This window comes from Xyrauchen texanus, chromosome 13 (genome assembly GCF_025860055.1).
Source record: "Xyrauchen texanus isolate HMW12.3.18 chromosome 13, RBS_HiC_50CHRs, whole genome shotgun sequence".
NCBI lineage: Eukaryota > Metazoa > Chordata > Actinopteri > Cypriniformes > Catostomidae > Xyrauchen > Xyrauchen texanus.
This window is the reverse complement of record NC_068288.1, coordinates 2,142,617-2,166,298: the sequence shown is the minus strand read 5'-3', so window position 1 is coordinate 2,166,298 and position 23,682 is coordinate 2,142,617.

The following is a 23,682-nucleotide window of genomic DNA, read 5'->3' as shown; positions in this document are numbered from 1 at the left end:
CGCTTCCCAACGCATCACGCTGGCTGCACCGGACCATTCGACTCGGTTACGCAATTCAGTTTGCCCGGCTCCCGCCCCCCTTCAGGGGCGTCCGCTTTTCCGCAGTACACGGCGAGCACGCCAGTTCCCTGTGCACGGAAATCGCGACCCTCTTAGCCAAGGGTGCGGTAGAGCCCATCCCTCCAACCGAAATGAGGAAGGGTTTCTACAGCCCTTACCAATCCTGGACTTGCGAGTTTTCAATCGGGCCTTGTTAAAACTCCCGTTCAAAATGCTTACGCAGAGAAATATTCTGGCTGGCGTTCAGCATCTAGATTGGTTCGCAGCGGTGGACCTGAAGGACGCGTACTTCCACGTCTCAATTCTGCCACGACACCGACCCTTCTTACGGTTCGCATTCGACGGCCAGGCGTTTCAGTACAAAGTCCTCCCCTTCGGACATACGGGTATTTAAGCGGGGCAAATACGGAAGTTTAGTCAGAAAATTTCTTCGGAGCCGATGGTCTGTCTGCAGCTTGCTGCGAGTTACACACCACTTAAACGTTCCTGTTTTCCTCTGACGATCTGCATGCTGTTGGATCTTGATGGCGCACAACAGCGGCTTTCTCCTTCTCAGTGCACGGCATGCATTGTTGCCCCTGAGCGCTTCTACAGCGCAGACACATACACACAAACACTGTGTATTAAAAGAGTTTTTACTAAAAGAGTAATTTTCTCTAAAAGAGCAAACACAGCAGCGTTGAACGTCCTTTTAAGGACGCGTCTTTTTCAAGATGCCTTTCCGCCCCTGTGTCGTTCCTGGATGCGGTAGAGTGCTCTCCGCTTCAGACGGCCACAGGCGCTGTCTCGTGTGTTTGGGCCGCGATCACACCGAGGCAGCGTTTGTGGATGGTTCATGTTCTCACTGCGAGAACATGACCATGACCACGTTGCGGTCGCGGCTTGCTTTCAACAGAAAGCAAGCCACCCCAGCTGCACCCCGCATTGCCCCTTCTTCCCACGGGATTGAGGACGGTGCGGTTGGCGCTGGGGGCGATTTGGGGGCGGCAGCGGGTGCAGTTTCGCCAGGTAACCCCCCTCGAACCTCCCGTTCCCCGACACGCTCACTGGTCTCCGTCCATGCTCGCGGTGATAGCGGCTCGCCTCCCGGCCTGGCTGTCTATCCTCCCGAGTCCGAAGCAGATGAGCTCGCCGCTGCATCAGAGAGTGCGGTGTCTGATGCCGAGCCAGATGGCTTTGGGCCAGCAGGCCCAGGCTGAGGCCGACGCTCAGATGTCCGACATGCTTGCCCGGGCCGCCTTGAGCGTGGGGTTGGACTGGAACCCTCCATCCTCCCCACAGCCTTCTCGGTTGGATGATTGGTTCCTGGGGGCAAAGACCGCTCCGTCCCCCGGTGGAGGGCCGGGAGGAGAATCCTTTGTTTTTTCATTTGCCACACCCCCTGACGGGGGCTGTGGTACCCACATTCTCAATAAAAGAGCTATTTCCTTTGCCTCTGGGTCACCTGGCCCGCAAATGCCGTTTTCACGGCAATGTGCTTTCAGATCACAACAGTCCCGGTACACCGGACGCGGCGATCCCGCCTTCCGCCTGCCCACGACTGTCCCCCGGCCGGCCGGTTCAGACGAGACCAGAGGACGCCAACATCAGACCTCCTCCTCAGTCAAGAACCCGCCCCCTGCCGGGCGCGCGGAGCAAGGTAAGTGCTTTGAGTCTATTCTCAGCACCTCAGCCTCAGGCCACAACGAAGCCGCCCGACGCTGCATTACCTGTTCTGCCCCACTGCGAGGCCCCGCCGGGTACATCCAAAATATTCGTCCCTTTGGTGCCCCTAGCGCAGAGCTGGGAAGCGTGACTTTCGCTTCCCAACGCATCACGCTGGCTGCACCGGACCATTCGACTCGGTTACGCAATTCAGTTTGCCCGGCTCCCGCCCCCCTTCAGGGGCGTCCGCTTTTCTGCAGTACATGGCGAGCACGCCAGTTCCCTGTGCACGGAAATCGCGACCCTCTTAGCCAAGGGTGCGGTAGAGCCCATCCCTCCAACCGAAATGAGGAAGGGTTTCTACAGCCCTTACCAATCCTGGACTTGCAAGTTTTCAATCGGGCCTTGTTAAAACTCCCGTTCAAAATGCTTACGCAGAGAAATATTCTGGCTGGCGTTCAGCATCTAGATTGGTTCGCAGCGGTGGACCTGAAGGACGCGTACTTCCACGTCTCAATTCTGCCACGACACCGACCCTTCTTACGGTTCGCATTCGACGGCCAGGCGTTTCAGTACAAAGTCCTCCCCTTCGGACATACGGGTATTTAAGCGGGGCAAATACGGAAGTTTAGTCAGAAAATTTCTTCGGAGCCGATGGTCTGTCTGCAGCTTGCTGCGAGTTACACACCACTTAAACGTTCCTGTTTTCCTCTGATGATCTGCATGCTGTTGGATCTTGATGGCGCACAACAGCGGCTTTCTCCTTCTCAGTGCACGGCATGCATTGTTGCCCCTGAGCGCTTCTACAGCGCAGACACATACACACAAACACTGTGTATTAAAAGAGTTTTTACTAAAAGAGTAATTTTCTCTAAAAGAGCAAACACAGCAGCGTTGAACGTCCTTTTAAGGACGCGTCTTTTTCAAGATGCCTTTCCGCCCCTGTGTCGTTCCTGGATGCGGTAGAGTGCTCTCCGCTTCAGACGGCCACAGGCGCTGTCTCGTGTGTTTGGGCCGCGATCACACCGAGGCAGCGTTTGTGGATGGTTCATGTTCTCACTGCGAGAACATGACCATGACCACGTTGCGGTCGCGGCTTGCTTTCAACAGAAAGCAAGCCACCCCAGCTGCACCCCGCATTGCCCCTTCTTCCCACGGGATTGAGGACGGTGCGGTTGGCGCTGGGGGCGATTTGGGGGCGGCAGCGGGTGCAGTTTCGCCAGGTAACCCCCCTCGAACCTCCCGTTCCCCGACACGCTCACTGGTCTCCGTCCATGCTCGCGGTGATAGCGGCTCGCCTCCCGGCCTGGCTGTCTATCCTCCCGAGTCCGAAGCAGATGAGCTCGCCGCTGCATCAGAGAGTGCGGTGTCTGATGCCGAGCCAGATGGCTTTGGGCCAGCAGGCCCAGGCTGAGGCCGACGCTCAGATGTCCGACATGCTTGCCCGGGCCGCCTTGAGCGTGGGGTTGGACTGGAACCCTCCATCCTCCCCACAGCCTTCTCGGTTGGATGATTGGTTCCTGGGGGCAAAGACCGCTCCGTCCCCCGGTGGAGGGCCGGGAGGAGAATCCTTTGTTTTTTCATTTGCCACACCCCCTGACGGGGGCTGTGGTACCCACATTCTCAATAAAAGAGCTATTTCCTTTGCCTCTGGGTCACCTGGCCCGCAAATGCCGTTTTCACGGCAATGTGCTTTCAGATCACAACAGTCCCGGTACACCGGACGCGGCGATCCCGCCTTCCGCCTGCCCACGACTGTCCCCCGGCCGGCCGGTTCAGACGAGACCAGAGGACGCCAACATCAGACCTCCTCCTCAGTCAAGAACCCGCCCCTGCCGGGCGCTGAGCAAGGTAAGTGCTTTGAGTCTATTCTCAGCACCTCAGCCTCAGGCCACAACGAAGCCGCCCGACGCTGCATTACCTGTTCTGCCCCACTGCGAGGCCCCGCCGGGTACATCCAAAATATTCGTCCCTTTGGTGCCCCTAGCGCAGAGCTGGGAAGCGTGACTTTCGCTTCCCAACGCATCACGCTGGCTGCACCGGACCATTCGACTCGGTTACGCAATTCAGTTTGCCCGGCTCCCGCCCCCCTTCAGGGGCGTCCGCTTTTCTGCAGTACATGGCGAGCACGCCAGTTCCCTGTGCACGGAAATCGCGACCCTCTTAGCCAAGGGTGCGGTAGAGCCCATCCCTCCAACCGAAATGAGGAAGGGTTTCTACAGCCCTTACCAATCCTGGACTTGCAAGTTTTCAATCGGGCCTTGTTAAAACTCCCGTTCAAAATGCTTACGCAGAGAAATATTCTGGCTGGCGTTCAGCATCTAGATTGGTTCGCAGCGGTGGACCTGAAGGACGCGTACTTCCACGTCTCAATTCTGCCACGACACCGACCCTTCTTACGGTTCGCATTCGACGGCCAGGCGTTTCAGTACAAAGTCCTCCCTTCGCCTGTCTCTGTCCCCTCGCGTCTTCACGAAAGTCGCAGAGGCGGCCCTTGCCCCGCTACGAGTAGCCGGCATCCGCATTCTCAACTACCTCGACGACTGGCTCATCCTAGCACACTCTCAAGAGTTACTATGCACACACAGAGAACAGGTGCTCCGGCACCTCAGCCGCTTGGGGCTTCAGGTCAACTGGGAAAAGAGCAAGCTCACTCCGGTTCAGAGCATCTCTTTCTCGGGTTGGAGTTAGACTCTCACCGAGCGAGCGTGCTCAGTCGGTGCTGGACTGCCTCGCTTCCTTCAAGCCAGGCACAGTGGTCCCTCTAAAACTTTTCCAGAGGCTCCTGGGGCATATGGCATCCTCCGCGGCGGTTGCGCCGCTGGGGTTGATGCATATGAGACCACTCCAGCACTGGCTCCAGACTCGAGTCCCGAGACAAGCATGGCACCACGGCACGCATCGGCTAAGGATCACCCCCGCCTGCCTCAAAACACTCCGACCCTGGACAGACCTCTGATTTTTACGGGCAGGAGTGCCCCTGCAGCAGGTGTCCCGACACGTCCTGGTCACAACCGACGCCTCCCGGTCTGGGTGGGGTGCCGTGTGCAGCAGGCAAGCAGCAGCGGGCCGTTGGAAAGGGGCCCCGCTGCATTGGCACATCAATTGCCTGGAGTTGCTGACCGTCCTTCTTGCTCTCAGGAAGTTCCTCCCGTTAGTTCGGGACAAACATGTCCTCGTGAGATCGGACAGCACCACGGTGGTGTCGTACATAAATCGTCAAGGCGGCGTACGCTCCCGCCACATGTCACAACTGGCCCGCCGTCTCCTCCTATGGAGCCAGCAGCGACTCAAGTCGCTGCGCTCCACTCACATCCCCGGAAAGCTCAACGTCATAGCGGACGCGCTATCACGACAACGCCTGCCCGGCGGGAGTGGAGGCTTCACCCCAGTCGGTCCAGCTGATTTGGGAACGGTTTGGCAAGGCCCAGGTAGACCTGTTCGCCGCCCAGGAAACATCCCACTGCCCGCTCTGGTATGCCCTAACAGAGGCTCCCTCGGGACAGACGCGCTGGCACACAGCTGGCCCTCGGGCCGCGCAAGCACGCATTTCCCCCAGTGAGCCTTCTTGCACCGGTGCTGTGTTCAGGGAGGACAAGGAGCAAGTCACGTTGGTGGCCCCCTACTGGCCCACTCGGACTTGGTTCTCGGAACTCAGGCTCCTCGCGACAGCTCCTCCCTGGCGAATTCCCCTGAGAAAGGACCTCCTCTCTCAGGGACGGGGCACGCTCTGGCACCCGCGCCCAGACCTCTGGAACCTCCACGTCTGGTCCCTGGACGGGAGGTGGAAGAGCTAGCCGGCTTACCGGCGACCGTCGATGAATACCATCAACCAAGCCAGAGCCCCCTCTACCAGGCACCTTAACGCCCTAAAGTGGCGCTTGTTCACAGATTGGTGTTCTTCCCGAGCCGAAGACCCGCAGAGATGCGCGATTAGGTCAGTGCTTCTGTTCCTACAGGAGAGGCTGGACAGGAGGCTGTCCCCGTCCACCCTCAAGGTGTATGTTGCCGCTATCGCCGCCCACCACGATCCTGTAGACGGCAAGTCTTTGGGTAAGCACGACCTGATCCTCATGTTCTTGAGAGGCGCCCGGAGGTTGAATCCCTCCCGGCCAGGCCTAGTTCCCTCCTGGGATCTCTCGGTAGTCTTGGCAGGACTCCAGAGACCTCCCTTCGAGTCGCTCGAATCAGTTGGACTCAGGGCCCTCTCTCTTAAGACGGCCCTGCTGATCGCTCGCCTCCATCAAGAGGGTCGGGGACCTGCAAGCATTCTCTGTCAGCGAAACTTGCCTGGAGTTCGGTCCGGCAGATACGTCTGTGATCCTAAGACCGCGACCGGGCTATGTGCCCAAGGTTCCTACCACACCATTCCGAGATCAGGTAGTGAACCTGCAAGCTGCCCCGGAGGAGGCAGACCCAGCCCTTTTGTTGCTGTGTCCAGTGCGCGCCCTGCGCATTTACCTGGACCGCACACAGAGCACCAGACGCTCTGAGCAGCTCTTTCTCTGCTTTGGGGGACGGCAGAAAGGGAATGCCGTCTCCAAGCAGAGGCTCGCCCACTGGGTTGTCGACGCCATCACACTGGCTTATCACACCCAGGCCGTGCCCCTACCCTTGCGGGTCCGAGCTCACTCAACAAGGGGTGTTGCGTCCTCGTGGGCACTGGCCAAGGGCACCTCCCTAGCAGACATCTGTAAAGCCGCGGGTTGGGCAACACCCAACACCTTCGCGAGGATTTACAACCTCCGCGTTGAGTCGGTTGCGTCTCGTGTTTTGTCAGGTCCGAGCCCGTAGAACTCGGTAACGCGTAGACTGACCGGCCGGGTGGATCGCTTGTGCCCAGCGCCCTTTTCCTGACATCAAGGTAAAGTAGTGCGCCTTCTTCCCAAGGCACCCACTCCGAGTCGGGCCCCTGGTCGATTCCTCCCCAGCCCTCCGGGTCCGCGGTTCAGCGGAGGAACTCGCCGACCCAAGCCACCACTGCGGGTACCCTGATGGCTACCCTGTACTGGTATAGGTGCTCCACAGGTTAGGCCTCCTGCTCGGACTCCCCCTGTGTGTAATTCCATGGTTCTGTCCCCTTACGAGCGGACCCCCGTGTCTCCCTTAGGAAGTTACAGCTGCCTCAGTCGCCGTGCTGTAGCAACTCCCCCCTTTCGAGGCTGGATCTACCACCGCACCATACTTTCCACACGAGCCCTAAGACGGCCGTGTGACTTGTCTACCACTTTTCCTCCCCAAGAAAAAGGGCAGGTGTGGTCTCCGCAGGGTCTGGGTAAGACCCCCTTCCCTATATGCGTGTAAGGGCCCCGGCCGTGATTGCTCTATGCGAGAAACATAGAGAGAAAAGAGGCCCAGCCAGGCTGGCCCGCTCCCATGTTGGCAAACATCGCCTTGTTCCCTCCCAGGGTAACTAGAAGGACTCCGATGTTCTTATGGGGCATTGGGGAAGGGTACGTGCAGCCAGGTACAGACGATGCGCGGCACTGGATGAAATCCCTGCCCGCCTCTGTATCGGCGGTTCACGTACAAGATTCAGCGCATGGCAAGATTGGAATGGGTCCCCTAGTGTCGCTTCTCCGACACAATGTGGAGAGAGCGACAGAAGGGGAACGTTTGGTTACGTATGTAACCTCCGTTCCCCGAGGGAGGGAACGACACGTTGTGTCTTTCCTCCGCCATGCCACTGAACCAAGCCACTGTTGTGGCCGGACCATTCCGGCTCCTCAGAAAAATCCTGACTAAACTTCCGTATTTGCCCCACTTAAATACCCGTATGTCCGGGGGCGGGGTATGCAAATACTGACTGCCAACTCCCATTGGCCCTTTTCAATAGGTCAGAGGTGAATATCGGCGCTCAAGAGAGACCCCTAGTGTCACTTCTCCGACACAACGTGTCGTTCCCTCCCTCGGGGAACGGAGGTTACATACGTAACCAAACGTTTTACCTTCTGTTAACCCTGTAAGACCCCATATATAAAAAAAATTATTTTTTTTTGTTGTAAGTCAGATGTTGTTGTAGGAGTCCTCTGATGCAGATAATGAAGGATTTATAAAAAAAATTTGTTTTTGTACGTTTTTAGGGAAACGTTGTAATATGCAACGTTGGGCCTAGTTGGGAGCAGAATTTCAGCATTTGCAATCAAACTGTCAGAACAAATACATAACTAAGGGTTCATTTGGAGTGTGGATTGCATACATAACTATAACAGTGCATTTCATTAATAATAATCACCCAAAAGTCATATTTTTATGAATCAGAATTTATTAAAAAATATAAAAACTGGATAAAATGTTATATACAAAACAGAAATAAAACTTTGTCAAAAAACTAGTGTCCAGTGTTCACTTGCAATGGTAGTCCCAAAAGCAGTTCCTTTCCTCTGAAAAGCAGAGACAGAGATTGCACTTCCTGCCGAGTGTATTAGAATATCATTTTTTGCGGTGTCTGCGGCTTCCTCTTGTTGTCTTCACCAGGAAATGTGTGACCATGTCCCGGCACACATCCGTTGGGGCCCCATTTGGTGGACCATAAGCTGAGGATAGTCTCTTCTGAGCAATCACATGTGTAACAGATAATATGTGGTCTATATATATATAAAAAATTATTAATTAGGAGAACCTTATAAAATCACTTTGGTTAGTGATGTATTATTAAAATGTGTTTTCAAGGGTTACAAAGGGTTAATATTAATTAATCTTAGCAAATAAGATTGACATACTATTTTGCCAGTCGGTAATCAGCTGACGGCAGATAGCTCCACACCATTGTTCCGGTGTCTCTGGGAGCGGAAATACATTTTTTTTTTTTTCCCGGGGGTGTGTACTGACGAAGCGAGGCACCTGTACTGCTGCGGAGGATGAAAACGAACTAAACCTTTGTGAAACTAGATAAATTGCGGATAAGAAAACACCATATTGAGATTTAATTTAGTATTACAAATGCTGTATATAATTGCCGGAAGAATCCCAGTGAAAGCGCAGCATAGTGTTATAAGTTTTAGAAACCGCGGTCAGTGGTTTTGATCCTCGTGGGAGTTTCTATGAGTGTGATCAGTGCTGTTTGAAAAAAAGCAAGGTAGTTAATTTGAGAAGTGTTTCAGTTAATTTATTTAATTTTATTGTACAAGCTAAATTGTTAAATTGATTGTGCACTGGAAGAGAAAGCACTAAATCTGTATTCTGACTTATATCTTTTGGTTTTAGCGAACGCATGGTTTTACTGGGCGCCGACATTTGGTGTGTGTGTGTCCAGCCACTTTGGTGAAATCGGTGATTTCAATCTAGGAATATAATTTTTTTTTTTTATGAATCTTGAGATAAGTTAATTGTTTGTATATATACATATATATACTGAAATGTTAGAATATACAAAAAGAAATTCATAATATTCTATATTATTGAATTGTGAAATTTATGTAAATTACATTTTACATGATGTGCTCCAACCAGATAAAAGCGGATAATACAGTCATAACAGACAGTACCCAGTAAGTTGAACATTTGTAAACTGAATATTTATCTGACCATGTTGGTTGACAGGTCAGGTTTTTTTGTTTGTTTGTTTCTTTTGGTTCTTTTTCCATTGTATGGATGGAATGCTGGTGAAATTGATGGCGAGCCGCTTACCCTGAAAAATTGTTGGAGACGTCCCTTTCTTCAGGATTTTTGGACCCGTCCTGTTATTACTACACTCTACTGTGTGGTAGGCATCATTGCAACAAACCCCCTCACTCATCTTCATTTTTACATTTCCCCCCACACATACACAAACACTACGGATATCTGAACTCTGAACTCTTGACTTAATTTGGACATATATTTTGTTTGGACACTGATTTTTACTCAACATTCTTTAATCTGCTCACTGAGGATCTGAGTTGAGTGGTAGGAGCCATTCCTACAGTTTGAGGGTAATTTGTATTTGTTTTGAACTTTGATGTGGTACTATTGTAACTGGATTTGAATTAGCTTGAATGTGGTGGTGTTAATAGACATTCAAGTTTAAGGGTGAACTTGATAAATTGATAATAGAACTAATTGAGGAAGTGGCATGCAACATTTTATTTTCATGTCATAACTTGATTGTGATATCAATACTATTGTCATTCAATTATTATTTTCATTTCATTGCTTGTATTCAACTAAACCTATTGTGTATATATTTTTTTTGTTCTAATACAAAAGCCAGTATTTTGCAACATTTAATTCTGGTCTGGTGAGTTTCATTTTAATAATTTCCCTTTACTCCAGTAGTCGAAACAATTGTGTCAACTGACCCAAATACCTATATATTATTCATTAATAAGTTCTTATAGGTGTTACACATGTCTCTGAGGTGTCACTGTTATGGACGTCAAAGGGCTCCCACTGGCTGAAGATGGCCGCTCTCTCCTTGGTGTGTTGACAGCCGTGTTTGTCAGGATGAGAGAGGATGCTAGTTGCACCTGAAACAGTCTTCTGTTCAGCATCTTTTTCTTGGGAATATTGAGAGCTTTGAAGTCCCGTTTGTAGAGGAGCCAGGCGTTGATCACAGCAAGGATAATGGTGTGCCAGAAGATGTAACTGTACCAGCGGTGCGATTTCATGGGGAACTTGTATTTGGCTGCAAATGAGTCCAACAAATTGCACACTGCCCATGTATTTGTTGTAAGCACCCACAGTGTAAGGTCTCTCAACTTCAGTGTAGGATTTGGTGGCTTTGTTACAGCGTTGAATCTTTTGCACAGTGCCAGCAAAGGATGACACAAGTGTGATTGTCCTGTTGTCATACCATTTGACAACACAGATGTTGTGGTTTGCCTCCACTCTGATGTCAAAGCTTCCTCTTCCCTTTTTCTTCAAGATCTTCTCATCTTCAAGGTTGGGTAAACGCTCTTGCCTGGCTGTTCCCACATAATGAATTCCACGAGCAAGGAGCTGAACTACAAATGGGACACAGGTGAAGTAGTTGTCTGCGTAGACCTTGTAGTTCTGACCTTCTGGAAGCATGGAGGCAAGCTTCCTCACAACATCACCTGACATTCCAAGTTCAGATTTGGCTCGTTTTCCATCGACACTGCCTTGGTACACATCAAAGTCACAGAGCATGCCAGAGATGCCAGTTCTTACCCACAATTTGAAGCCCCATGGATGAGGTTTGCCTCGCATATACTTCTACATTCCACTGAATTTCTCTTGAATGGAATCATCATCTCATCCACAGAGTTGTGCTCTTCGGGTACCACCTGCAGGCATTTCTCTCTGAATGAATCAAGCCATGGTCTTTTCACAGTTTGTCTTTCTTCATGCTCTCTGGCATTGTCAGGTTGTTGACAAAATATAATGATCTCAGCAGAGACTGGAACCTGTTTCTGACATCACATCAGAAACAGGGGTGTACCGCGTGTCTGACTCCCAGTACATACGGACACCAGACATTTGTTTACAGTTGTTCCAGTCTTTTTAAAGCTGTACTGATTAGTGTGTTCTGTCAGAGCCTGAATCATGTCTTCTGACACAAACATCTGGAAGTACGCCAGTGGTGTGTGGAGGGGAACATCATCACTGGTCATGTCCGGACCAGAGAAATCAATATTTGGACTGATGAAATCCTTTTTCAGCCAGCGATACCGTTCCCGGGCCATAGTCTGTTTAGTTGGATGGCTTGGTTTGGTTGGCTCGATGTCCTCATCATCATCAGCTGGACAATCAGTGGGCCTCTGATTCTCTTTGTCCACTTCCTTGACATTTTCAACCACCTCCTCATCACTTGAATCACTGGTGTATGATTCAATGTCAACATCACTCTCTCCGTTTTGATAGCATCAGTGACATCTTGCACAATGCAGAACACAACTCTCCTTGCTGGTGTCATTCTGAAACGGAAATAATAGTTAGAGTATGTTCAAATATAACTAATTCCATTGCAAATGAGTCCTATTTATGCAATACATTCTACTGAAGTCCACACAAATCTGTCTGGCTAGCCTAATGTGCTCTCTACTTAACAATCTAAAAGTAATATACAAACCCCCAGGCCTCATAAATACCCACATTCCAGAACATTCACACCTGTCCCTGAATAATTCACCTTATATGCATTGTTCCCCCATATTCCAAAACATTTGCACTTGTCCCTGAACAACCAACCTCCAAAGCATTCCACAAAAAGTCCAGATAAAAAACAGTTAACTATATTTGACTGCTAACAGAAATAACATTGATTTAGAATTATGGTCTAAACCGAAAATTATAACAAATAACACATTTATAAAGAGTGAATCAACAAATACATGTATTTCTGTAAGTATTTATCCTATATGTGAACATTTGAGAAGTGTAATGTCTCCATGTAATGTACAAGGTGCACATGCTATTTTGACTACCATTTTCACCAAACGTTGTAAAGGTACAACAAAGACATTACAAGCTGAAAATCAAATTTGATGTATGCATTCCACAATAACATAGAATATGTAGCTCATGTAAATACTAACAATCACCCAAAAAAAAAAAATTCAGAGATTTTACTTACTTCGATCTATCCAGTTGAATGAAACAAGGAGATGTGCTTCCAGGAAAGTTTGCAGGTGAAATTAGTTCAAGGCCTTATGGCCAGCCCTATTTACACATTTACTATCCAATTGGCATTGTGATGCAAGACAATAGGACCCATTGGCTATGTAAATGTGGTCTTTAAAAAAAAAAAAATTTGCAAATGTGTTTTTGGAGAGCTAAAAGTGATGTTGTGATTTTACAACAACGGATCTTACAGTGCCTGATCTTCTGTAAAGCTCCTTTGCAACGATGTGTGTTGTGAAAGGCACTATACAAATACAAATTACTTGACTTGATGCGCATGTTTTTCATATCACATGACATAAAACAGTAACTAGTTTTAAAAAATAAAAGACACGAAAACATGAACCAACAGAATAAACATGACATATTCCCCCACCAGGGGTGGTTCTTGATGCCCCAAAACATGAACACACACATTAAACATGACATAAATCCCAAAGTTCTGTAGGGAGCTGGGGGGGGGGGTCTTGAGGTGTGGAGCGTGGTCTGGTATGACAGGGAGTGGAGCATGGGATCATGGCTGAGCCCATGGGGGGTGGAGCCATGAGATGCTCGAGGGGAGGGCCTGGACCATGGAGGGGAGGCGGGTCTGGACCGTGGAGGGGAAGCAGGCCTGGACCGTGGAGCAGAGGCGGGCCTGGACTGTGGAGCAGAGGCGGGCCTGGACCGGTGAGCAGAGGCTTGCTTGTGACATGGCATGGAGCAGGCTGAGGCGTGGCTGTGACATGGCATGGAGCAGACTCAGGTGTGGCGGTGACAAGGCATGGAGCAGACTCAGGTGTGGTGGTGACATGGCATGGAGCTGACTCTGGCGTGGCGGTGACATGGCATGGAGCTGACTCTGGCAAAGTCGTGGAAGACGGATCCGTGGGAGGCTCGAAACTAGTAGTCCTGGATGACTGGGAAAATACCTCAGTGGTCGTGAGCATGGACTGAGTCTTGGGAATTACCTCGTGGATTGTGGGTGTAGACAGAGACTCGGAAACGACCTCAGTGGTCGTGAACATGGGCAGAGACTTGGAAACAACCTGCATGGTCATGAACATGGGCAGAGACTTGGAAATGACCTCCATGGTCGTGTACATGGGCAGAGACTAGGAAACGACCTCCGTTGTCGTGAAAATGGGCAGAGACTTAGAAACGACCTCCGTGGTCGGAGAATTTGATCAATATGTCCTTTTTTCATTCTTCTTTTTTTTTTTTATCATTCTACACTTAAAGTATCATAAATGTACTCAACTTACAATGTTTGAAACAAGGAAGGGAAGATTTATAGGAAAAAAGTAATTACATTTTGATCTGTTCTCACCCAAAATCGATTAATTGAATTCAGGAGACATATTTGAATATTTTTGGCATTTAATGGTATACTTTTCTGCTTTTATGTGTTTTTTAAGCTTCAAAGTTATAGTACTCTTTCACTTGCATTGTAAAGACCAATAGAGCTTAGATTTTCTACTGAAAAATGTTGCTAGTGTTCAGCAGAAGAAAGTCATACACTTTTGGGATGGCATGAGTGTGAGTAAATGATGAAAGAATCTATCCCTTTAAATATTATACCACTGCTGGAATAAAATGAATTAAGAAATTATTTCAGGTTAACACACTGGCTCTCAAAGGTGGGGCAGACATTCACGAGTGTGTTTGAAGGATTATGCGTGTACTGATGACAAACTCGGTGAAGAATATAAACATGAGAGGAATGAACGAAAAGATTGGCTTCCTGCACCTACAGATACAATATGTTGTGATTGGTAAATTGACCTTGATGCCAGTAGTGTCATTCATATGTTTAAAAATCATCAAAAGTTATTTAACTTTTAGTTCTAATTAGTTAACTAATAATTCAAGTACATGCGGGACTAGAGGAAGGAAACAAGATGAGGAAACTGGAATAGGAGGGGATGGGATGGGAGAAGAGGAGGGTAGAGGAAGAGGAGGTGACAGTAAGAGAAATAAGGGGAAGAGTGGACAGGAAGAGAAGGGAGGAAAGAATGGATAAGGCGAGGAGAGTGGAGGAAGAGAAGAGGTGAGGTGATGAGCAGAGGAAAAAAAAAGGAAACAATTATCTTTTATATGGTATGGGAGTAATTTTTATTTATTTAGACAAATTATTTGGGAAGTGGAAATTGCTGACTAACAGGCATTATTGAGAGGCATTCTGGTGTGATATCTACACACATTGACTAGTTTAAGTAGAAAGCTTCCAAGGCATCCATGACTAGTTCACATGATTCATAATGTCCTTATTTTGTTTTTCAGAAGTAATATTGTCAAAAAATGCATTGAATCACACTGAGCTACACACAATTTAAAAATAAGTACAGTCATATGATTGTACTTAATTGCTCAGATTTGCTTTCTTCTAGAGTCTTATTGAAACCTGGTAGGAGGATGGTGCCTGCTAATTACTGAACTGATCTGCAAAATTACAGTCACTGCCTGTAGATGATACACCAGAATGTCCATCAATAAGTCCTGGGTTCCGTTTTAGTTTAATTGTTCTTTAAAGTTCAGAAGCCACATTAGCTAGTAATACAAACATTTTATTTGAAACCATGTGTGCATGTATGATTCAGCTGCTGTGAGGCATAACCATTGGACATCTGGGGCCACGGACAAAGATCAAATCCACCATCAAAACATGGCTACATCTGGCCCCGGATAGGGATGGTGGCAGGAGAGAGAGGATGAAAAGAAAAGATTGTGTGGAGAGTGTTAGGAATATTTTGGGATATCGTGGTGGTCCCAAAATTCCCTGGTCCCTCTAATTTATGTCTCATGTGCCTGGTCAGGTTACAGCCGTGAGTCTGTGCCTCTAAAGTCTTCCGGAAGGGAGGAGAAAGAACAACAACACACAGAGTGTCTACACTGTTAGACATTTTATTGCATTTTTGCGGTAACTTACTGGCAGCACTATTGCCAGTAAGTTACTGTAAGTGTTTTACGGTATGATGCCCTTACTGCAATTTAATTTTACAGTAAGATGCCCTTACCGCGATTTCATTTTACAGTATGATTTCCTTACTGCAATTTAATTTTACAGTAAGATGCCCTTACCGCGATTTAATTTTACAGTATGATTTCCTTACTGCAATTTAATTTTACAGTAAGATGCCCTTACTGCAATTTAATTTTACAGTATGATGCCCTTACCGCAGTTTCATTTTACAGTACAATACACTTAAAACTGCAACTTATTTTTAATTTATTTTACACTATTTTATATTTTACATTAATGCTATTGAATTTAATAAATTCCAAAAAAGTGACTTGAGTTCATGTACATCAGCATATTCTTTATTTACTGTCACTATCAATTACATCCAATTTATTTATTGTGATACAGCATTTACATTTTTTTTGGAGAAATTCATGCATAACAAATAAAAGCAGAGATAAAGACAATACGCAAAAAAAAACCAAGTACAATAAAAATACACTAACAGTTCTTAGCTAAAACAAGAGAAAACTAAATCAAAAGGAAATGGCACCCACCTCTCTACTAATCCCAAAGAAACAACAATATAAATTTGTATGGTAAATAACAATACAACAAAAATTTACAAACAAATAACAGATCTGAGGAATTGTGCTGCTTTTGCCCACAAAGCTTCTTCTCCTCCAATCACAGCAGATTTACAACCGATAATTGCCGTCAGGTGGCAGCAATTCCTTCCTGCTTATGGGAAGTAGAGAGAGAAACAGGGAGAAAGGGGAAATAAATAAATAAAGAAAGAAAACGTCTGGGGTTACATGTGTAACCCTTGTTCCCTGAAAAAAGCGGAACGAGATGCTGCGCTTTTGCTAAGCGCTACGGGGAACAATCCTGCATTGTGAACAGCTGTGAATTTGTGTGTAACATGTCAATGAACATTGACCGGAATTTATAGCCTCAGCTGGTGATGATCATTACATGCACCTGTGGCCAGGCTATAAAATAGAGGCGTCACCAGTGTGTCGTCAGATACCTTTTTCTGAAGAGCAGTCCTGGGACATCCCAGTGCGGCAAAAAAGCGCAGCATCTCATTCCGCTTTTTTCAGGGAACAAGGGTTACACATGTAATCCGAGACGTTCCCTTTACAAAAAGCTTCACTATGATGCTGCGCTTTTGCTAAGCGCTACGGGAACGCAATACCCACGCCGCCGCACTGGGGCTGTCCGGACCCCTACGGTTGTGAAGTGTGCTCACAAAAACGCAAGAGGTCTCAGACATGAGCTTGATGTCGACTCAAGGGCGTAAGAGCCCGGAGTAGCAGAAACATCTAACCCATAAAGTTCGATGAACGTGTGCGGAAAGGACCAGCCTGCCGCATCACGAACTTGTTCAGGCATGAGCCTGCCATAAAACTGATGAATGTGCGCGGAGAGGACCAGCCTGCCGCGTCACAAACTTGTTCAGGCGTGAGCTTGGGATGTCGACTCAAGGACTTAAGAGCCCGGAGTAGCATGAACATCCAAACTATAAAATCTGATGAATGTGTGCGGAGAGGACCAGCCTGCCGCATCACAAACTTGTTCAGACGTGAGCTTGAGATGTCGACTCAAGGACGTAAGAGCCCGGAGTATCAGAAACATGTAGCCCATAAAGTTCGATGAACGTGTGCGGAAAGGACCAGCCTGCCGCATCACGAACTTGTTCAGGCATGAGCCTGCCATAAAAACTGATGAATGTGCACGGAGAGGACCAGCCTGCCGCGTCACAGACTTGTTCAGGCATGAGCTTGGGATGTCGACTCAAGGACGTAGAAGCCCGGAGTAGCATGAACATCCAAACTATAAAATCTGATGAATGTGTGTGGAGAGGACCGGCCTGCCGCATCACAAACCTGCTGCAGAGGGACCCCTCTGGCTAGTGTGGTGGACATAAGTCTGAAGGGCACGGACTGGGCAGAGTCCGTGAAGTCTTTCCTGCTCCGGCGTTAAAAACAGCGGGGAGCAGAAGGCTTCCAGAGTGACAGGGTGTAGTGTCGAAAAAGGCACCTTAGGAAGGTAGTCAGGATGAGGATGCAGGATAGCTTGGCCATACCTGGGGCAAACTCTAAACAGGCCGGCAAAACAGACAGAGCCTGTAGATCCCGATTCTCTTAAGAGAGGTAATCGCCACAAGAAAAACCAGCTTGAGAGTCAGGAGTCTGTCAGACGCTGACTCTAGAGGTTCAAAGGGGGTCTCAACCAGACCCTCCAGGACTATTGCAAAGTCCCATGAGGGAGTTCTGGTCCTAACAGGAGGCCTCAGTCGCCTGGCTCCAAGAATGAAGCGAGCGAGTAGAGGGTGCCTCCCCAAAGGCACCCCGTCCATCAAGGCATGGCAAGCCGAAATGGCGGCCACATAAACCCTGAGAGTAGTGGGGCATATGCCTGCTGACAGTTTTTCTTGCAGACAGTCCAGAACTGAAACAATCTGGCAGTTAACTGGATCTGCACCATGTAAACTGCACCACTTTTCGAAGACACCCCATTTATTGGTGTAGATTCTTCTGGTGGAGGGAGCCCTAGCACTAAGAATGGTCTCGATAACTTCAGGCGACAGCCCTGTGTCCCTCAGTTGGTACCCTTCAGGGGCCAAACATGAAGTTTCTACAATTCGGGCCGGGGATGAAATATTGTCCCCTGTGCCTGAGACAGAAGGTCCCTCCTGTCCGTAATCGCCCAAGGCAAGCCGTCGAGGAGAGATATCATCTCTGAGAACCAAATCCTGTTCGGCCAGCGAGGCGCTATCAGTAAGAGGCAAGACCCTTGCTGGCGAACTCTGGCTAAGACTCCCGGGAGCAGAGAAACTGGTGGAAATGCATACAGACACATTCTGGGCCATGTATGCGCCATCGCGTCCAGACCCAGGGGGGCTGGGTGACTCAGAGAGAAGTAGAGGGGACATTGCGCAGTCTCTTGAGAGGCGAAGAGGTCCACTTCTGCTCTGTAAAATTTCTCCCAAATTTGTTGTACTACCTCGGGGTGGAGTTTCCACTCGCCCCTCGGTATGTTTTGTCTGGACAGAAAATCTGCTTGCACATTTAGGCGTCCAGGGATATAAATTGCCCTGAGTGACAGGAGCTTTCCCTGGGCCCAAAGGAGAATCCGAGGTGCCAGCAAATTCAGGTGGCGAGAACGTAGACCTCCTTGATGGTTTATGTAGGAGACTGCTGCTGTGTTGTCCACCTGCACAAGGACATGGCAGCCTCTCAGATGTCAGAGGAAGTATTTCAGGGCCAGAAATACTGCCATCAGCTCAAGGCAGTTGATGTGCCAATCGAGCTGATGACCCTCCCATTCCCCTTGGGCTGGACGACCACTTAAGACCGCACCCCAACCCGTCAGAGAGGGTCGTTAGCATCCTGCGACGACATGACGCACCGAGAGTGGGACCCAAGGTAAGGAACCGGGGTCTGAACCACATAGAAAGGGAATGAAGCGCTCGGCACGTAACCCTTATTTGCCTTAGGGGACTGGCCCTTGGATGAAATCCCCTGGCTTTTAGCCACAGCTGAAATGGTCTCATATGGAGAAGGCCCAAAGGAATCACTGTGGACGCAGACGCCATGAGACCTAGTATTCGTTGATACTGACGAACAGTGCAACTTTGGCCTAGCCTGAGATTGCTCAGGGAGTTCTGGATGGACCTGACAGGAGCGGGAGACAACTGTGCCCGCATCATGATCGAGTTCCATATAATGCCTAGATAGGTAATTTCCTGGGTTGGAGAAAGAACGCTCTTTTGGACGTTGAGTCTCAGACCCAGAGAACCTAGATGAGCCAAGAGGATATCTCTGTGCTGAACTGCCAGTTCTTGAGATTGTGGTATTATCAGCCAGTCGTCTAAATAATTCAGAATGCGGATGCCCTGGAGTCGCAAAGGAGCCAGTGCTGCATCCATGCATTTCGTGAATGTGCGGGGTGATAGGGCAAGGCCGAATGGAAGAACCCGATACTGGAAGGCTTCGTCCCCGAAAGCGAACCTCAGGAACTTCCTGTGCTGTGGCAGAATTCCAATATGGAATTGGAACTTGAACTTGAACACCCTGACCGAGCGGTTCAAGCCTCGAAGATCTAGAATCGGACGCAACCCCCCACCCTTCTTGGGAACCAGGAAGTATCTGCTGTAATAGCCTGACTCTTTCTCTGGAAGGGGAACATGTTCTATGGCCCCTTTTGCCAAGAGATTTTGCAGTTCTTTCCACAGTAGACATGCCTGCTCCGGTCTTACGGTAATGGGAACCACGCCGTTGAAACGCGGAGGGCGGCGAGCGAATTGAATTCTGTAGCCTTTTTCTACTGTCTTTAGAACCCACATAGAAATACCTGGCAGAAGTTTCCACGCTGCCAGGTTCTCTGAGATGGGTTCTAATTTCAACACTTCCTGTTGAGGGGGTGTTGAGTGTTCCATGTCCTGGATTAAGGCAGGAAGCAACGGTACACCCAACTCTTTGTTGGAAGCCTCTATCACCCGAAACACCAAAGGCGGCGGGAGTGAAGAGGTTTCGTGAGGGTATCGGGAGGGCCGAAGTGGATGATACACGCGCCCCGTCCCGAAGGGAACTACCATCACAAGGTTGGGTACAAGACCGTCAGGGTTTCTTTCTTTTAGAAATCACGGCCCTGAGGTCTTTCTTGGGCGGCTGCTGAGGGCAACGAGCCTGTCCCCAGTCCCTACGAGGGGGAGCACGACTCGCCACGCTCTGTTTTTGAGCCTCTCTCCTAGCAGAATCGGGGCGAGACTGGGTGGCCGATGGCCCCGCCCCCTGAGTGCGGCGAGGAAGAAACTGCCCAAATGCTTCCTCATGGCTTTTCGCCTCCTGGAATCTGGAGATAACCGTATTCATGGAGTCTCCGAAGAGACCAGAAAGCGAAACCGGGGCATCGAGTAAGAAAACTCTGTCTTTATCTCGGATGCCTGAAAGGTTAAGCCATAAATGCCTCTCCGTACTGACCAAAGCGGACATAGACCGGCCAATGGCACGGGCTGACTGCTTGGTCGCACGGAGAGACAAATCTGTAGCTCGACAAAGCTCTGAAAAGGCCTCTTCGTCGAGAGTTTCACCCGCACTCAGATCTTTTAGCAGGTCAGCTTGGTATGCCTGTAACACATCCATGGTGTGCAGTGTAGCACCAGCCTGACCTGCCGCTTGATACGCCCTCTCCACTAGTATGGAGGTAGTTCTGCATGGCTTAGAGGGGAGAGCAGGTTTTTTCAAAGATGATGCCGAACCCGGCGAGAGATAACCCGCAAGTGTCTCTTCGACCGGCGGCATCCTTGAATACCCTCGCGCCTCAGCACCCACGATAGTCGAATATAATGACGTGGAGGGCACGTGAATGTGCGAGGTATAAGGTTTCCTCCACGAATGAACAAGCTCATCGTGGAGGTCATCAAAGAAGGGAAGGGACTGATGAGGTGTTCCCTTCCCTTGGCCACCAGACAGAAATCTGTCCTCTAACTTGGAGCGTTTGGGGGTTTCTTGGTCACGTGGCCAGTCTAATTGAAGTCTGGCCACTGCACGAGTAACCACATCAAGTAACTCTTCAGAGGATTTTGTGTCATGCTTTGAGTGCTCGGATGTGGGTAACTTGAAATCTACAGATCCAAGAAAATCAAGGACCCCCTCCTGAACTGAAGAGGCGCCGCGCGCTTCAAGCTCACGCGAAGGACCAGCCGGATCTGGGGAGAGAGCGAGCGAAAGGGACGTACCCGTCTCTCGCGCCTCAGCCAGATCCATACGAGAGCCCCACGAATGAAGTGCGGGTGCTGGCTCTTGGAAGTAAGCGAGGCGAGCGCGAAGCATTCTGACCGAAAGAAGGTCACAATGCGCGCACCCGCCCTGCCCCAATGCGAGAGCCGCGTGCTCTTCCCCCAAACAAACAAAACAAAACTCATGCATGTAACGTTGACAAGGAAACACGCATCGTTTGCTCTGTTTCTCCGCCATTCTCCTTTTTTATATATATATATATATATACAGTATATATATAATCTGTTTCAGAGCAGAGAGAGAAAGGAAAGAAAGTTCTGCGCACTGCCTAACAATTTCTAACTCCAAACAAAAGGGAAGAAAGTTTCATTAGCAGGTTTGTGAGACACAGCACAGTATGCTCTGAATGAAAAATATCTGACAACACGCTGGTGACGCCTCTATTTTATAGCCTGGCCACAGGTGCCTCTAATGATCATCACCAGCCGAGGCTATAAATTCCGGTCAATGTTCATTGACGTGTTACACACTAATTCACAGCTGTTCACAATGCAGGATTGTTCCCCGTAGCGCTTAGCAAAAGCACAGCATCATAGTAAAGCTTTTTGTAAAGGGAACAAAACAAATACATCCTTGGACATAACACACTCACACAGGAAGTTCTACAGATTGTAGCACCAGCACCAGATTTGGTATCACCGCACATGTAATATGAATAATATTACATGTTTTGTCTCTAAGAAATGCACAAGTCCCCACTGACTTCCATAGTATTTATTTTTTCATACTATGGAAGTAAAAGTACTGGTTACCAACATTGTTCAAAATATCATCTTTTATGTTCAACAGAATAAAGAAATTAATTCAGGTTTGAAACAACATAAGAGTGAGTAAATGACAGAATTTTTATTTCTGGTCGAATCTCTTTAAAGCGTTCTCTTCTTTTTGGCAAAGGAATTACACGATTGTCATAGAAAATTTGGGTTTTCAAATGCACATAATAGACAATAAGTGTACACATTATGCAACTATCGCTTTACATTTTCCTATATTAAAAATAGCGGAACTGTGATCCTTTCACATAATTATCATTCTCACCTTTCTCCCTCTGTCTCCACCTTTCTCTTTTAAAGGTTATATTATTTTCTTTTCTATTGGTGGGTAGTTCAGTTATCTTTTTACCTCGATTTAATTTCTTAACAGAGCTTTTTCTTTAAATATTACTTGTACTTCTACTTATGGAGATTTAGTAGTCCACTGCCACCTATGATCCCAAGAGTGCCAGTCGAATCAACGAGCCCACTTGTCCAGAGCACTTACTACTCAGCTTTGTAGAGGTATGGGGGAATAGTAAAGCTATCGGGTCAAGAGCAGTGAGTGATTCTCTTTGTCTTCTGTTGTTTGATTGCAATGGCAAACAGCAGCACACCTGTGTATAGGCTACTGTCACTTTAAGACCGAATGCACAGATCCAATATAATGACCATTGATGGGAATAACGGCGTTATAAATAACATTGTTACTAACGGCGTTACTTTTTTCAGTAATGAGTAATCTAATTGATTACTCTTCCCATCTTAATAACGCCGTTACCTTTACTGGCAAAAAATGAGGCGCGTTACTATAATTGAAGGTGTTTTTTACTTGAACTAGATCTCTGATGAAAAAAACTTGAAGTACAGTATACCAATTGTCTGAAGATTTTTTTATTTTTATTTGCACTACAAAGAGTGTATATATTTGTTATTTCTTTTTGGTATAGTGCTTAACAAGCATAATTTAATTTTGCCCAGTTGTGGCCTGTTGAGGGGCAATAAACATCAAAAGTTCCAAAACATCTTTTGTGTTATTTGTATCGATCCACTATATATAACATAATATCTACATACATGGCACTTGATTGGAGGCTAGTCTCACTTTGTCCCACAGCAACATTAACATAGTTTAGATTTGTGTACATTGTTTCTGTTAATAATGTATTGTATTAAGTGTCCATTTCATTATAATATTCAGATTTATCATATATAATTGAACATGCACATGTATTTAAAGTTCCGTTAAAGAGGGATGGAGGTGGGGTCACATTTGAGCATTTAAAAATGTACTTGAAAGTAACACAATAGTTACTTTCTGAAGTAAATAGTTACTTTTATAATTTGTAACTGAGTAATGAATTTAGTTACTTTTTGGAAGAAGTAACTAGTAACTGTAACTAATTACTTTTTAAAAGTAACTTGCCCAACAATGATAATGACTGACATGCATCCAATTTTTTCCCTATTGTTTAAGTTCACTTAAGACATGACCTACTGTGGACTGTTCAATTTCTGGGCCTACGTGAATACTAGTCAAGTCATGCATTTTGACAAATAAGGGTGTATATTTGATCGGTATTTCACAGAACTGAAATGGGTGCTCGAGCGCTGACAGACTGTGCTCACTCTTCGAGTGTGTGTGTGCACGAGGGGCTGCCTGTCAGCATGCGAGTGCTAAATTCCGATCTCTTGCATGGTTTATTGCAATTTTAATAATTTATTAAAACACATTTTGCCATTTATTTTCTCATTTACCCATGTTTCTTTATCGCTCAAATGCATCAGTAACTTTAAGCAGTCATAACACGCATAACGCATAACATTTCAGAAAGCAACAAGTGAAAATAAAATGTTAATCCTCTCTGCGGTGACTGTTCGGTTGCATTTTAAGACTTTTGAAACCTGAATTTAA